This window comes from Anoplolepis gracilipes, chromosome 10, assembly GCF_047496725.1.
Source record: "Anoplolepis gracilipes chromosome 10, ASM4749672v1, whole genome shotgun sequence".
NCBI lineage: Eukaryota > Metazoa > Arthropoda > Insecta > Hymenoptera > Formicidae > Anoplolepis > Anoplolepis gracilipes.
This window is the reverse complement of record NC_132979.1, coordinates 10268682-10287233: the sequence shown is the minus strand read 5'-3', so window position 1 is coordinate 10287233 and position 18552 is coordinate 10268682. Positions and strand designations below refer to the sequence as shown.

Below are 18552 nucleotides of genomic sequence, written 5' to 3'. Positions count from 1 at the left end.
ATTTTTTATTTATATGATTATTCTTAACAATATTTTCTTTCAAAAATAATGCTAATTAAATTTTTTAATCCTAGATATTTTTTTAATTCAATGAGTAAATTAATCAAACAAATTCAAAATTGATAAAATTTTGTGTCTTTAAAAAACAATTATTTAATTATTTTCTTAGTAACAATTATTTCTAAAAATATTATTTCAATAAAATATTGTTTTAAAAAAAATTAACTTTATATTTAAAATTAAATTTAAAATAAAAAAATTTAATTAAAAAAAATTAAAACAAAATTTTCAATGTTAAACTAGACATGAGTCCGTCATTTTTGAATTATCATATCTTTATTTGGTCATTAGATTTAATAAATTACATTGTAATTATTTCTGAAAATTTAACTTTTTATAAAGTTTCAGAGGAATAGATAGTAAAACAGTGAAAAAGAGTATTAAATGGTTAGATGAAAATCTGGCTCCATGGGAATTAGTTCTTCAACATTGGTTAATTACTTTTGATATCAGGCATAAAGATATTAATAATGTCGAAGAAAAAACGTTACACAATCTTCTTAACAAATGGTCTATATTAAAACATCCACAAGGATATCAATTAATTGTACTAGATTTTGAAAAAATGAATCTAAGTAATGTGAATTTGACTTTTAATATGTGGCAACAATTTATTGATGTAATAATAAAATATTCAACATTTAATACTAAAGATGATGAAATAAATTTAATGAAAAATTGAAAAATGAAGATATTTCAATAGGTAATCATTTTTATCTTTTGTTCTTTTAAAAAAACTGTCATGATGTATGTGTATTTAAAAAGTATGTCTATTTAAAAAGTATTTTTGATTTCTTATTGTTAGATACAAAGGTTGCTTTAGGACTTATGTTACTATCACATTTAATTCCGCCCAAAAGAATAAAAAAATGTGGAAATAAATGTTACACGCCTTCTATAGCTAATGCAAAATCAAGCATAGTAAAACATATAAATGTTAGTATATGAAAGTATTGAAGCTCTATTTTAAGTTATCTTACACTTTTATAATTTTTACTTTATATTTTTTAGATCCCTGGTGATATGACTCTAATGAAAGAAGAAGCAAAAAAAACTGCTGAAATACTAAAAATTACATTATAACCTTATATAGTTATTCTAGGATCTCTTAGTAAAGTTAAAGAAATTTACGTTCAAGTTGATGACATTTTATATAAAACAAATAGTACATTAGAAGCGATTGATGTATGTTTTAAAATATTTCACGTTTTTCAAGTCAGCTATTCTTTAATGAGCGAACATCTTTGGATGCTGATCCAAAAAGGTATTTATAACATTAATACTAAATGGGATTCAATAATTCCTAGTATACAACATATATTAAGTAAAATCTCAAATATTAATTGTGAAGGTTCTGATAAATCCAATTAACTCGGACTACTGTTTAAACAAATACATATTTTTAATAAGTCATTATTTACAATATTTTTTATTCATTAATAAAATAATAAAATATTTTTGTTTAATATGTGACAATATTGTAATAATGTTAGATTTAAAATAAGTTTGAGTAAATTCGTTAATGAGTTTTCAAATCATCAAATGTTTATTTTAAAAATGTTTATTAAATATTTATCTTAAATATTTATTTTTATAAACATATATTTCAAATTATTAGTTTATTTTTATGTTATAAAACTTATATTATAATTCGTACATTATATACACATATTACAACTCATTTATATTATAACTTTTTTATAATTAGTGTAAGTATGGAAGTATTATAATAATAATAAATATTACTTCTATAGCCAGTTATTATATAACATACATTACATTATAATTATATTACAATTATCATACATTATAAATCATTTATAATGATTTCATGCTGTTTTGTATAACATATATTCTTATCCATGGACACTTTAATGTTGCACATAAAAGTAAAACATAATTACTTATGAATACTGAAGTTAAATGTAATATTAAAAATTGTATAAGTAATTTTAACAACGTATACTCTTTGCGAGAACATATTTTAAATACACATGATGAAATATTTACATAAAAAATTTTTCAAAAAGAACAGAATTACTAACAGAAAATCCAATTTTAACAACTATCGTGAATTGTAAAAAGCTGGAGTCATACGACGTAAATTTTTCTGTATGATTGCTTGTATGCTAGGCCGTACGCTGCTGTGCTTGCACCTATGCATGCCAAACGCCTCAGTGCATTGAGCGCGGTAGACTAGCCAGTATGATTTCTGTGTTTGCTCCGGTGCATTATTTCATGCTTGCTTCCTTGCATACACCAATCAGCGTGTCGGAAATTCAACGCAATCTTCGTTGAGGTATTAATATGTCAAATGTCATTTTAGTAACCTATATGTCAATATGTTGTGGACTAAAGATCAGATAACAATTCTTATAAAGGCATATAAAAAAGAGCCCGCATTATATGCTGTAAAACACCCAAATTATCACAATAAACATTTACGGAATAAAGCTTTAGAGACAAAGAGTAATTAAAGAATACAAAGAGTAATTAAAGAAGTGAAAAAATTGCGGCCAAACACAAAAATGAAAGAGTGCATAAATAAAATGCATTCTTTAAGAAATAGTTTTAATGCTGAAAATAAAAAAAGAAAGAATCAATAAAAAGTGGAAGCGGAATAGATGATGTAAATATTATATTATATTATTATTATAAATATTACATTATATTATTATTATTAATATTATATTATTATTCATTTTCAGTTATTTTTATTCCTATTAAAAATCAAAATCTTACTTCTTTCCATTTTAGATTTATATTCCAAGTCTTTGGTATTTTGAGATGTTTCTATTCTTAGAAGAACATTTTATTCCACGTAAAAGTATTTCCACAAAAATAAGTAGCAGCAGTCAAGAAAAAGTAAATACAAAATAATATAGTAATATAATAGTAATAAAAAATAATAATATAACACACACACACACACACACACACGCACACACACACACACACACACACACACAGAGACACACACACACACACACGCATATATATATTATATAAATATATATACATGATTACATAAAAATTAAAAATTAAAATATGTTTAAAAATATGTTTAAAATATGTTTATGGATTTTTTATTCGTTTAGAACAATGTGAACAGTATAGATATAGTAATAAATGAAGAAATAAATCTCAATAAAATTTCGGAAGATGAAATAATATTAATGAAAGAAAATTCTACAGAAACAAAATTGCAAGATGATCATGAAGAGCAACAGGAGTCTAATTTAATCGAATTTGAATCCTCTCAAAATGTTTCTCAAGAAGAATATTTCTTTCCAAGGAAGTGAAGCCAATGTCTTTAGTCAATCTAACACACCTTCTAGTTCATATTCATCAGTTCCATTTCAATTTTTGTCCTCATCATCCACAGTTAATGTTTCTAAACGTCGAAAACTTTCAAGTACATATTCTGATAATTCTGTTGAAAAAATAATTGATTCTTTAAACAAGCCTATAATTGTGCCACCTCCATTGGAGAAAAAAGAAAAAGAGTCTATTGATCTATATATGGAATTTGTGGGATTATTAATAAAAAAAAAATGACAGATCAAAAAGAGCAAGAAAAATTAATGTTAGATACTGTATCAAACCACGAGTAATAATCAAATCAGAAATGGCTGGAAATAAATAACACAACACACAAACAAAAGAAAGTGACGAAAATCAAGAAAGACATTAAAATAATATATTGTAATGAATAATTAGTCAAGGCAAGTCAGGATAATATTAAAAACTACAAGTAGTATGCAACTTAATGAAAATCCATAAAAGTATTAAAGAAAACATATATATATAGAAAATATTAGGAACATATGTATTAAATATTATAATAATGAAAATTAAATGAGGTAACGAATATAGAGTAAACTTGAATCCTTATAACTTAATTAACCATAAAGAACAATAGTAAACATTGAAATTATATTTAATTTTGACTAAATAATTAATATAACGGAACTGCCAATATAATCAAAGGTATATTCAATATCAAGCAAATCAAAGGATTCATACAAATGTAACGAAAGCAAAAGGCAGTTAAAACATAAATAAAATGTAATAAGAAAAGTGAAAAATAGAAGGCTAAATGACTTCAGTGAGTTACACAAAATCAAATCTTAAAGTTAAGTGAAAATTAACTCCATTAAACGTAAGCTTGAAAAGAAAATTTATTATTAAAATTGTGATGTAAAAACTACTTTCCTCTTATTGTTTATGATTCAATAATCATAAAAGTATTATCAATTTTACGAATGAGGCCTGCTGTAAGCCTTGAGAACAGCCTCATACCGCCTTGTGGATCAAATCCATTCGATAAAGAGAAAAGATATATTGAGAACGATCTCCTGTACAACATGAGCACGGTTTAAAACCGCCTTAAAAAGATAGCGTCGTCTTGAGTACAGTATGATACCGACCGATTTTAGAGAACGGCATAAAGGCCGCCTGCGTCGTTTTTTAAAGAACAGCACAAAGGTTGCCTGCGTCGTTTTTTAGAGAACGGCACAAAGGCCGCCTGCGTCGTTTTTTAGAGAACGGCACAAAGGCCGCCTGCGTCGTTTTCCGAACGACCGAGAATGTTTTGAGAACGTATATAATAACCCCTGTAGAAGCCTTTTCGAGAACGGTGTATAACCGCCTATTGATTCCTTTCGATATTCAGCTATCGAAATTACACTCTATCTTTTCGTATTTTGAGAGGCAACAAAACTGAACGCGACGACGACTCACTCACAGCGAAAAAGGTTATGTAGGCAAGAACAAAAAACGTTGCAAGCGCCTCTGTTGCTCTCTGGGTCCGTCGACGCGCCCTTTCAACAGCGCCGTGCGAATTGTTAGCCGTTCAAATGTCGAGCGCGAATTTAACTTCTTATGAACTTTTAACAGATACTATTCAGCTAGTTATGTCAAAAAAATATAATATTATAGTATTCGTATTGTTTCGTAATTTATTATTATTGTGTTCATTATGTGTTCTTTTATGTTACGTTCTATGTTAAAATACATCTATTATTATTAAATCTATAATTATTAAAAATAATAACTATATTTTATTTCTTGCTTGTAAATAGTTTATTTTTTTGTACATTATTAATAATTGCCTTTTTTTACAGCTTCATTCTGCCATGGAACAGAACCAATAGTATTGAAATAATTCATAAATTGATCTCTGATTGCTTTAGCATTTCGAGTAGGATTATTACCTCTTTGTCTAATTAAATCATTCAGATGATTTTGGGAATTTATTTTAGATTTATCCTCGATTGTATTATTCCATGGCCTTCGAGATAAAATAAAATTATGTAAAATACAACACGCGAGAGTAATTAACTCGACTTTATCAACAAAGTGATTGTGTTGAGGAGAATTCTAAATCTATTAGCTAAAATGCCAAATGCATTTTCGACAATTCTTTGTGCTCTACTCAGGCGATAATTAAAAATTCTCTGATCGTAAGTTAGTTCACGTTCAGGATACGGTTTCATAAGATTGTTTAACAAGGGAAAAGCATCATCAGCAACTATCACATAGGATAATGGTACAGTATTTCCAGCTAAAGGAACAGATTCTGGAAAATTTAACGAATTATTATTTAAACATTGGCCTAGCTCACTGTCTCTGAATACTGCACCATCATTCATTCGCCCATTTTTACCAATATCAATAAATAAAAATTTGCATGTAGCATCAACAAGGGCCATAAGTATTATGCTATCTCTATAATTCCTATAAAAAGAGCCACGTTGTCTTGAAGCGCGAAAGTTTATGTGCTTTCCGTCCAGTGCTCCAATGCAGTGAGGAAACTGCTATAAAATACGAAATCCGCTTTCAATTTCAGCCCACTCTTCTTTACTATTAGGACACTAAAAGAGAGATTTGGAATAGAAATGTGATAACAATAAGAAATGAAAAACATATACTTTGATACACTCATCTTGAAGCTCATGAATGATTGCTTTTAATGTATCAATAATAATAATTAAAAGTGTATTGGGAGCTATGCGTACTGCAAAGGAAAGATCTTTATATGAATTTCCAGATGCCAGAAAACGCAATGTAGCAGCCAATTTATAAATATCATATCAATATAATATAATATAACCAATATACTTAGTATCAATTTTATATTTAATTTTAATTGACAACACAATGTAAAGAAACACATAAAAAATTACGAATTTGATAAAAACCTTTGGCAAAGATTTATAGCCTGACGCATAGCAGTATCTTTTTTTTATATGTGTGGAGTAATTCGAGCCAAAAGTTTTTCAAAAAGATCTTCATCCATACGATAATAGTTTTTATAAGCATCAATGTCTTGTAAACTATAAAAAATAAAAAAACATACTGTGAAAAGCAGTAAAAAATATTTAATTTGATAATTAAAAAAAATATATATATAGATTAAAGTGTACCGAAGCTCTTGTTGCACCATATTTAAAACTCTTCTTCCTTCGTTTCTTTTTTGCAACCAATTTCGAACCCATATTCTCATACGTCTTTTGTGGTTCCTTATTTCACGATTCTTTAATAACGCAACCATTCTTCGTCGTCGTAAAATTTCATTTAAATACAAAAGTTGCTGTTCATCCATATTATATATTATACATTGACATGTTGATATGTCATATGCTATAAAATACTATTTATATGTCTGACGTCTTTATACAGCGCTCCATACGACAAATCAAGCAGCGTACAGCATACAAACTAGCATACAAGAAAATCATACAGAAAAACATACGTCGTGTGACTCCAGTTAGACATGTTTTTAAGAGATCTTTAAGATTTTCTAAAAAAATGTCTTAAAGACATCTTCATAACTTTTTTGAAAAGACGTCTGAAAATTGTCTTTTGTAAGACATAATTTTTTGTAGTATAACAGTTTTCTACATTATCAACTGCAACAACTTTTTTGACATATCCCAGATAACCATACATATATTATATGTACATTATACAGGGTGTCTCAAAGTGACCGTATCACCTCTCAAGTGCAGGTAGAGCGGGTTAAATGGAATAGAAAAGTCCTGTATCATTTTGCGATTTTTGGAATAATTATTGAGAAATTAATTTACAAAGATCGGCAAATCCGGCGCGAGTATCAGGCCGCTGCAAAAAAGATGGCGAGAAGGACGGCTCTAAAAACGGTCGCTAAGCGCGCGCGGAGTAAATAGGCGCCATTGCCTCGCGGTTACCAGGGGTATAAACGAGAAGCGTTGATAAGAACAACAGATTAGCGTTTATTATTTAGCGACCGGCCTTAGCGGTGGGCCGTCTTTCTCTCCATCTTTTTTGTGGTAGGCCGTCCTTCTCGCCATATTTCTTGTAACGGGCTGATACTCGCGCCAGATTTGCCGATCTTTGTAAATTAATTTCTCAATAATTATTCTGAAAATCGCAAAATGGTACAGTACTTTTCTATTCCATTTAACCCGCTCTACCTGCACCCGATAGGTGATACAGTCATTTTGAGACACCCTGTATATATATATGTAATATATACACGAAATGGGCATATGACATATATGATATATGACGTGATGTTATAACCTATGCATAAACGACAAAAATAAAATCTCGCAAAGTATAAAGAGAAAGTGCGTAATGATGAAAGAAAATCCACAACAGGTAATTATTAAAATTCTTAAATTATAAAAAATTATTAAAATTATTGAAGATATACGAAATATAAATATCTATTAACACACATAAAGACATAAATAATAATAATATATATTATTTGCAATATTTATTCAATATCAAAAAATTTTTAACATAATTTATCGTTCTTTTTTAGCGAGACTGTTTGTATGATGAGCAGTAAGTGCGTTTAATCAGCTGTTCGTGATAATATTCTTATATTCTAAAATAAGGTAAGCCAATCATGAATGTGTGTGTGTGTGTGTGTTTCTGGGTCGCGGTTGTCATGCAATAGCGTTCCCGTAGCCCGGACACTAGGTATGAAAGTCAGGACTTTTCCTGATCGGGGGGAGGTTTTCACCTGGTATTCCGGCATTAGTTGGCGAATTCAACATAACTCTGGGCCGGCCCGAAGTATCCATAAAAGATTTTTCTCCTCCACCGCCAATGAAAAAAAAAATAAATAAAAAGTAATATTAACAAACATAAATAATGAATTTATAAAATATATATATAATCACAGTAATCTTTAAATCGGAGTTTATCATTGATAATTATGTGGGGCTGAATAGCTCAGTGGTAAGAGCAGTCGCCTGGCAAGCGAAAGACTCGGGTTCAATTCCCGATTCAGCGACTTCGTCCCGATATTTTTTCTCGTCTACATCTCTTTAGGGAGGTGTAGAGGGGTTTAGAGTTCTCAAAAATGAGAATCTAAATATGTGCTCTGTGCACTAAAAAAAATTCTTTCGTGAAAAGAATTAATTTCTATACGCATTTTCTTTACGCATCAACATCCGCGCATGGGCTCTCATTGCCGAGTATACATTATCATGATTGAAAATTATACTTAGTATAATTATTTCATTGTAAGTTAAGTATTTCATGATTTTTATTTGTTCCATCTAAATTCCATGCAAACATTTCAACATGTTTTTTTTTCACTTCTCTCCGTATATTTCAGACTATCATATATTTCATTTTTCCTGCATTTATGTTTAACTTATGTATATTCATCCATTTTTCTACTTTGATAAATGTCATATTTATTTTATTCTCTATCTCCTTACTTTATTTTTTAGTTACTTTATAATATATTAATATATTTTCTGTGAATATTTTTATACAACATTCTTCTGGATAGACTTTAATTATATTATTTATATATATACAATAAATAATAAAACTGCTTAATTAATTATACAGATCTCTGTGGCACTCCATGTCTAATGGTAATCAATTTAGATTATTTATTGTTGAAACAAACCTGCTCTGTTCTATTATGTAGATATGAGCTTAATCATTTTGAAAGCATTCCTCTAATTTGTATCGATATAATTTCTCTATTAATCTGTCTCTGTTAACTGTTTCAAATGCTTGTTTAAGATTCATAAAAATTACTCTCATCATTTTTTTTCACTATCAATTTTCATTCGTCAATAATGATTTGAATCGCTCTTTTACGATTTCTATCTTTTAAAGCCCGATATTCTGTTATATCATTAAATTCAAGGTATATTTCACTTTTTTACTCTTAATTCTTTCTAAATTTTACCACTACTACATTCTCAAAAATTGATAGCATATTAATAAACTTAAGTAGATAGGTAAAGAGAGTTCTAATCCGGGGATCTGAGGGGGGGTGAGATAAGCGGGGGCGAGGTTACCTGGCCCCCGGTACTGAGGGGGGGTACCAGATTGAAAGGGGATGAACCAAATGTCACCCCCAGATTCTTGGGGGGGTTGAGGGGGGCATACATATGGTTTCGCACGTGAAGGGAATGTCCTCTCCGATTGACTGCGGAGGTCTGATGGTGAGAGAGAGGAATGTCAACTGTTATAAATAAAATATTCACCCCACTATTTATCCATAATGTATATTTGCAATAAATAATTACGTTCGCAACGTGGTAGAGGGAGAAGGTGCTATAGGCGTTCGCAACGCGCTAGAGAGAGACGGTGCTATAGGCGTTCTACATAGTGTAGGACAAGGAGAGTATGATGTCGTGTGAGAAGGAAGGCGCTGTATGTGTATGACAAGGGAGTGCATGATGATAGGAAAAAGGAGAGCATGATGGTAGGAAAAGGAGATATGGGTGCGAGATAAAGAATAGAGAGAAAGGAGGATAGCGAGAAGGAGAGCGTGTTATAGGGTGCGAGAGAAAGAATAGAGAGGAAGGAGGATAACAAAGGAGAAGTAAAACGGAGGCTAAGGCGTATGCGAGAAAAAGATAGTTTTTGTATGTTAATTTTTATAATATTAAATGTTATCTTATTATATATCTTATTATCTAATATAGAGGAAGAAGGATGGGATAGATGAAGAAGACGCAAATAAGTAATATATATATAAATTTTTTTATTTAAAAAGTGTGTATGTGTATACATATAAAGTGTGTATATGTGTGTTTGTGTATGTGTTAAAATTATTATAATATAAAAAAGAATTAAAATTATAATAGAAAATTTATAAACTAAAAATCCGTTGGAGCGAGGCGCCAGGGGAACTCGTCATAGCTGCGTCTATAACAGAAATGAACATTTTTTATCAGTACTTTAAAAAATATTTAAAATTTGCGCATACTTACATTACGAAGGGCTCCTCTCCGAATAGCCTGCGAAGGTAGAATATATCCGCAAACGCATGCAGAAACCGCGCTTCGAAATCTCAGGCCCCAGAACATCATCACGTACCCATGCGTAACAATAATAGTTTTTGTTGTTTTCACACATAAGTCCTCGGTGTATGTGCGACACTTTATACAATCATAGTTTTTGTTGTATTCACACACAAATCTTAAGTCATATAAATCGGACACATATTACAAGATAATATTTGATATAACGGATTTCGACACTCGCTACAAAATAGTCCGAGAATTAATGAGTAAATATTAATTGAGTGTTCCCGCACAGCACGAATCTCATCAAAAAGGTACATCATTCTTATAAAACATGATGCGCAGAAGTAAGTATCATCTGTAGTTGCATAATAAAAATATATGCAGCACATCCTTTCTAGTTCATTATACGAATTAATTTCCGATAAGTCTATATCACGATAGATTCTTTCCTCGAAAACACTTTCGTCATTCTCATAGTCACCGTCCTCTAAGGATTGTACTTCAATGTACAATCCCTCTTCGTCAGAATTGTCTATATTATTTTCAATATCATCTAAACCGATATTCCCAATATTATCATTATTTTCATCATCATCACTAGATAGTTCTAAGAGTGGCACTTCATTGTCCGATTCCTCTTCGTCAGAAATGATCATTAAATAATCATCTCCATTATTTTCATCCATATTTGGAAGACACAAGCACAATGTACAGATTTGCTCGCGACACGAGCACAATGTATAGACTTACTCGCGACAGGAGCACGTAATAAGCTTCTTCTTAGAGCGTAGAGAAAAAACTAACCACGCGCCACGCGCATTTATCTCAAATATATATAACACAAGATCCCATATCTCATCTCTTTCTAAATAGAGTATCTCTTTCTAAATATACTGTACATATGATCCTATGAAAGGTAAACGTCTTAGTTTGACTGAGACTAAGATAGCGCGAGGAGGAGGAGGAGGAGGAAGAGTCGTAGAATAAAATAGTGTGAAGAGAAACATTAATGTTAATAATAATTTCGTTATTTTTTATTTGTTACAAGTATCATAAAGTATATCATTTATAGCACACGCCAACAATTCGCAATCTACGAGTGATCCGCTATCAAATGCGTCACTCTCGCGAATCACTTTCACAGCATCATCTGCATTAGTAATATCGTTACGTTGCAAAACGTTACAAAATTGTTTAAACTTTTCATTCACGAGATGTGTATTTTGACACAACCATGAATGCATATGATCGATACAATCTTCAAAATCAAATAAATGTAATAATGTTTGAGTTTGCATATACAAAGACTTATTAGATAATATTAATTTAACAATCCTCGATCCGTTTAATGCAATCATTTGAATAGATAGATCGCAGATCCATAATGGCTGACTTTCAGTCGATTGTACATGTCGTTCAATGTCTGTACGTTTCTGCATCAATGAGTGCCAGAGTAAGATAGGCAATACTACTCGATTGCCTCGGTTGTCACCAAGTATCAATTCCACATACGACATAGCTCCAACGCTTATTTCAATCTCCAAATATTTGTAAGATGTCGGGGTTAAGGTATACCTCCTCCCAAGTATGCAAACCGCACGATGAGATGAAACGCTATATAAAATATTAAATTATATTAAAATATATTAAAATATATTAAAAAATAATTGAAACTTTCATTTTCTTGATTGAATTTTACCGTTCTCAATTGGAATGTAAAAATTCATCTTGTAGGTTTCTTTTGTGGAGTATATTTTCTTTTTTGCACAACCTTATGTACGGACAACTGATGTGATACTAAGCTATTCAAAGTACTGCGAGCAATTTTTTAATATCACAAAACGTAATGAGGAGGGGAGTATTTCTGACGTAATTTTGCAAGCGCCAATGTAAGGCTGTTAAAAGTTATTAAAAATCGTCCCCACGTGTTTTCTCGAGCGCCGTGTGCGGATAAAATTTTAGCTAAATGATAACATAAACAGAACGCAGACAGTACGGATGTTTGCACTAAAGAATAACGTTTCGCATAGTGGGTAGGCATTATCATGTATATTTAATTTGACTACAAATATAAATATAATCCTGTGCGTACAGGATGTCATATTATATTACATTATCACGAAATATGTCTAAGATAAAGAGACGTGATATTTGACTATAAATATAAATATAATCCTGTGCGTACAGGATGTCATATTATATTACATTACCACGAAATATGTCTGAGATAAAGAGACGTGATATTTGACTATAAATATAAATATAATCCTGTGCGTACAGGATGTCATATTATATTACATTACCACGAAAAATATCTGAGATAAAGAGACGTGATATTTGACTATAAATACAAATATAATCCTGTGCGTACAGGATATCATATTATATTACATTACCACGAAATATGTCTGAGATAAAGAGACGTGATATTTGACTATAAATATAAATATAATCCTGTGCGTACAGGATGTCATATTATATTACATTACCACGAAATATGTCTGAGATAAAGAGACGTGATATTATAGAAATGACGGATGTTTACACGAAAGAATAACGTTTTCGCAACGTGAAAAGAATATAACGATTAGATATAAATCAGAACAGAGAGTCACATCTCGCCATTATTGTCGAAGCTTGTGCGAGTGTACCTTATATGTAAAAATGGAGCAGGTTTTAACGCATCAATCCACCTTGACAAATTCGGTAGAGGAGTATTTTGCGTGGGAGTTACGATGCGATGATTATATCAAGTCGTTGGAAGAGCAGAGTCGAATTAAACGACCGCGAATATCAATCGGATATCAACAATTGTTGATCGCAAAGATCGCGTGACTCAAAGGACTGAAAAATGCGTTGCGCAAACGTTTCGTACACGCGGGTGCCGGACACAGCGCGCATCAAGCTGCACTATTTTGGCGAGAAATTGATACAGCGTTCGAGAACCGTATATCGACTGGTGCGATAATCAATAGCAATTATATCGAACCTCGTCAGTTTCTCGAAGACGCGAGTGATATCGTGCTCAAACATGTGCGAGACGCTATCGAAACACACTGCAATGTGAAAGTGAATACCGTGTTTAACGGTGAGTTTGTGGCGAGTGAAAAGTACGACAATAAAAGTGTAAGTACAAAAAACTGTGAACTCTTTCGTACATCTGATTTACGCGAATGGTACGAGCAACGTGTTATCGAGCCCACTTTAGCATCTCTCGAAGAATTTCAAGAACGTGATAGTGGGTGGGCATTATTGCGTATATTTAATTTGATTGTAAATATAAATAAATATAATCCTATGCGTGCGGGATGTCATATTATATTACTGCGAAAGATAATGATGAAGCGAGCGGTAGTTAACGTGCAATCCAAAGACAATGCATGTTTTGCATGGGCAGTGACTGCTGCTATGTATCCCGCTGAAAGAAGGGTTGAACGAGAATTATCGTACCTGCATTATACGGATGTGCTAAATCTTCGAGACATTAAGTTTCCAGTGACTCTTAAGCAAATTAAAAAGTTTGAAATTAACAACAATATTTCAATCAATGTGTATACCATCGAAAACGAAAATATTGTTCCAAATTATTAAATTCCAATCGCTAGTACTCAATTAATAGCAGGTAATGTAAGAAGAACGACCAAACTAGCCAATAATATCTTTATTTAATATTAAAACGACGTTTCGACCATTTGGTTGTGGTCCTTTTCAAGTTTAACTAGAATGAATAACAAATAAATTATAAATTGAACCAAGACGGTAAACGCAGTAAATCAATCAAAAAACCAAATAAATTTAGTACATACATTCGAGTAAACAAAGATGTATATCAATGTGTTGTACAAGTAGCAGTTAGTTAAACATATTGATTTGACGAACCAACAAGTGACGGAACACGTCTTGTCAAAACTAATGTCGAAACTAAACTGTCGATTTTTAAAAAACATTTTAGACGACCTTTATAATCTTGTCATAAATATTATGTAGATTTTCTGTGTCTTTTTGTAAGTTTATTGTGTTGTTGTTAAATTTCTTGATAAAAAACATTTCTACTATTTCTCTCTTTTTTATAAATTTCTTGTTATGTAAAATCTCTGGGCTATTCCACTCAAAGTCATGTCCGAATTCCGATATATGCTTACTAATTACGGATTGACACGAAGGATGCAATTTGATATTTTTACAATGTTTGTTAAGCCTTGTGCGCAAATGTCTTTTTGTTTGGCCTATGTAAAACGCATCACAATCCCTACAACAAATTTTATATATGACATTAGTTCTATTATCAATATTTAACATATCTTTGCCACGTCTGATCGTTATCCGCGTATCATTCATGTCGGGATAATAATTGTGTCGCATGGTTTGCTGAAGAATTAAAAAATTTAGCAACGCGCGTGAAAACAATTTTATCTAAAAATCTTCCCATGATAAATTTGACGCGTGAAGAATTGGAAAAGTTTAATAGCGCTACTCAATGTCATATATGTGAGAAACCATTCGTGGAAGACGATACGCGCGTACACGATCATTGCCACCTCACTGGACGGTACAGAGGTCCCGCGCATTCAAATTGCAATCTAAATTATAAGGAATCCTTTTATATTCCAATTATTTTCCACAATTTATCCGGTTACGATTCACATTTTATAATCGAGGAAATAGCCACAGCGTTCGAAGGAAGAATCGATCTACTTCCGATAACTAAAGAAAGATACATTTCATTTACGAAAGATGTTAAACTTACGGAAGACAAATCATGAAATTACATTAAATTACGCTTCATCAATTCTTTTAAATTTCTCACAAGTCTCAACAAATTAGCATCTTTTCTCAGTAAAGATAAATTAAAAATTTTACAATCTGAATATCAAAATTTACGTGTAGAAAACTTTAATTTGTTAACGCGAAAAGGTGTCTTTCCGTACGAATATATTGATTGTGTAGATAAATTGCACGATACATGTGTCGTAACCCGAGACACTTACCTGGAAAGGAAAAATAAATACATAAAATTAAGAAATAAGAAATTAAAATTAAGCAAGCAAAGCAAAGCATTAAAAGAATTAAATAAGAAAATTAAATAAGAATTAAATAGAAAGACTAAGAAAGAAAAATAAGACGTGACCAACAAGAAAGCAAGTCACGGTCAAGCTGAATAAGCATTATGACACCCGAGCACGAAGCACGTCCCGCGCTCCGACCCGGAAAACCTCATCCTTCCACCCTCGAAATTAAAGCGATATATAAACCGATCGCGAAACCCATTGCGGTCGCTCGTAAGAAAGTCGCTAGTAAGAGAGCCGCGCGTAAATAAGTTATTGACCTATCGACACGGTTCGTCTACACGACGACCGAATACGCGAGTTAACAGTAGCATAAGATAAGTGTAACGGTACGACCGAAATATATTCTTTTACTAAACAAGTACGGAGTGCGTTTATTTGCTGCCTGAGTTCCAACTTTTTGGGCGAATATCCCGGAAGACCCTATCCTCACGGCACGGGCACAACATTAATTGGTGGCAGCGGTGGGATTCGCCAGCACAAGTGACGCAGAAGAAATAAAAGACGTCATGACCAAACACACCCACTACAACGGAGAAGACAACCAGGAAACTTCCCGAACACCCGGTACGCTGAGACGACAGCCGGACTGCAACCTGAGAAGGCACCGACCTACCTCAACTACGGACAACAGCGAGCGATCAAATAACATGCGGTTCATCATACTAATGTAAGTCGAACGAAAAATTTACTATTGTAACGCGTGAATGTCGGAGGGACGAAACGAACGATCAAATAATAGAGCGAACGCATCGTGGCTACACAGCGGATCAGCGAAAAGAGCCAATAGTTTAATAAGCTCGAAAAGAATAGCAGAAACCGCGCTTAGAGACATTAGTAATAGAGTGCGCAGACATTTAGAGGCATATTACTCAAGCGAAATTCTCCCGAAAGCGAACCCGGAGCGAACGTATTAGCAGAACGCGAACTCCCGGTCAACGAAATAGATCGTAGCATAATCGCAAATCAAGACGGTCAGTTATCCGACGCCGAGTCAGCGATAAGCACACCAAGCCGTGTGACACACCGACGCGAATTTTCATTGACGTCCTACGACTTAAGCATTTTTAATCCGGAATTAGAATACCGCGAGAGAAGAAACATGATCCGAACACCTCCGGTAGCTCAACCGAACGTCACTGCCGACGAAGTCGATAGGGAAATCGAACGCTTACACAACGAGATAAGCGAGGAATCGGCGGAACCACGTGCACAGAGACACGTCGAACCAAGACCCGGGACAAGCGGTACAAACGATAATAGTAGAGAGATGATACAAATGCTGATGCAGGAAATTCGGGACTTGCACCTTAAAATTGATTATATTCGCGAAAGACAGGAAACGCGAAATAACAGAAGCCTAACGCCAACAAATCACAGACGCGAAGTTGAAGAAGACTACTCGCCCGACGATTTACGATACCGTCGAGGACGCGGAAGTTTACCCTTGAAAGAGGCACAAAGCCTAATACCAGAATTCGACGGATCGCCAAATAAACTGCAAGAATTTTTAAGCGCGACAACATACGCGGTCGAAAATATTGACCCATTAGACGAAGTCACTCTGTTAGGTGCCGTACTATGTACCAAATTAAAAGGCAGAGCGATGCTAGATTTTCAGACGCGAAAGATCCGAAATTTTGTACAATTAAAACAAGAACTAGAAGCGTGCTATGCTAGTAGAAAGAACACGACACATTTGCAAATTGAGTTCAATACGCTAAAACAGAAAACCGGCGAAAGCGCGAGAGCATACGGACTTCGAACAGACAAACTAGCAATAGAATTGTACGAGTCGATGCTAGACAGACAAAATTATGCAACGGAGTACAAGCGGATAATCTTTAAAATAATACAGCAGCAAGCCTTAGAGAATTTTCAAATCGGATTACACGACGACATTAAAACCGCGTATGTTCTCGAGGATACCTGACACTGCAAGAAGCGATATCAGCCGCGAGCATGGAAGAGAAGATCAAGGGATCGGCATGTGCCGGCGCACGACCAAAGAACGCTACAACGCCCGCGTATAATCATGATAATAAAAGAACTGCACAATGCCAAAAATGCGGAAAAATGGGGCATTACGGACGAGAATGCCGGACGAGTCGATACGCGACGCGATTTTCATTACCAAAACCGGAGCGACCCTTGCGCGTAAATACCGTAGATAAATATTGCAACCATTGCAAAAGGACCGGACATAGGCAAGAAGAATGCTGGATATTACACGGACGACCGTATAAGGACCAGCCTAATCGTACAAAACGAAATCAACCGCCACGGGAAATTAAAAATCGGTATAACGATGAAAGAAGGAAAAAGAGATCTGATTCCGCTCGAAGTAGCGACAAGGAAGAGAAAGAAGATAAAAAGCAACGTCGACCTGCCGCCGAGTATCACGTATCACACGTAAGACGAACGCCTCACTCACACACAGGCCTAGACTTAGTTGCATTACCCATGCGAGAGGTAAAAGGAGAAAAAATTAATTTATTATGCGATACGGGAGCAGCCATTTCTCTTATCAAAATGAGAAATCTAAAAGGAAAAACGATGATAACCGAAGATAAAATAACCCTCACGGGCGTGACGGGACACCAGGTATATACCATTGGACGAATAAATGCGACGATAAAGTTACGAGATGAAAAAATATAACATAGATTTTATGTTGTAAAAGACGATTTTCCGATTGAGTATGAAGGAATAATAGGAATAGATTTTCTCAAAAAACAAGAAGCGATATGCAATTACTCAACGAAACAGCTAAAAATCGGACGAAATATACTGAGACTATACCCTTATCAAAGATCACATTACAGTCTCAGAGCGAGACGATAGTACAAGTGGCAACGACAATCAATATGATGGGAGTAACCCGAGCAGAGGAAATAATACCAGGCGTATTTATAGGGAACTGCCTAGTCAAACTCGAAAAATTCTTATGCCCTGCGAGCGTAATGAATATAAACGAAAACGAAGTCGAAATTACAATGCCACAGATAACAATTGAGAAAATTGAAGCCGAAGACGCAACGGAGATAAATCTTGCACATTCGACAACGGAGGAGAAAAGCGTATGACGGACCGAGAAAATATTAGAAGAGCTCCGCACCGGACACCTAAATAAGGAAGAGGAAAACGCG

The 18552-nt window shown here is 33.3% G+C and overlaps 1 non-coding gene across 1 annotated transcript; it reads left to right on the top strand.

Annotated features, from left to right (window-relative positions):
- The first annotated feature begins 8278 nt into the window (after positions 1-8278).
- Trnaa-ggc (transfer RNA alanine (anticodon GGC)) lies at positions 8279-8350 on the top strand. The gene has a single exon. It is a non-coding gene; the product is annotated as a tRNA-Ala (tRNA).
- Positions 8351-18552: the final 10202 nt, after the last annotated feature.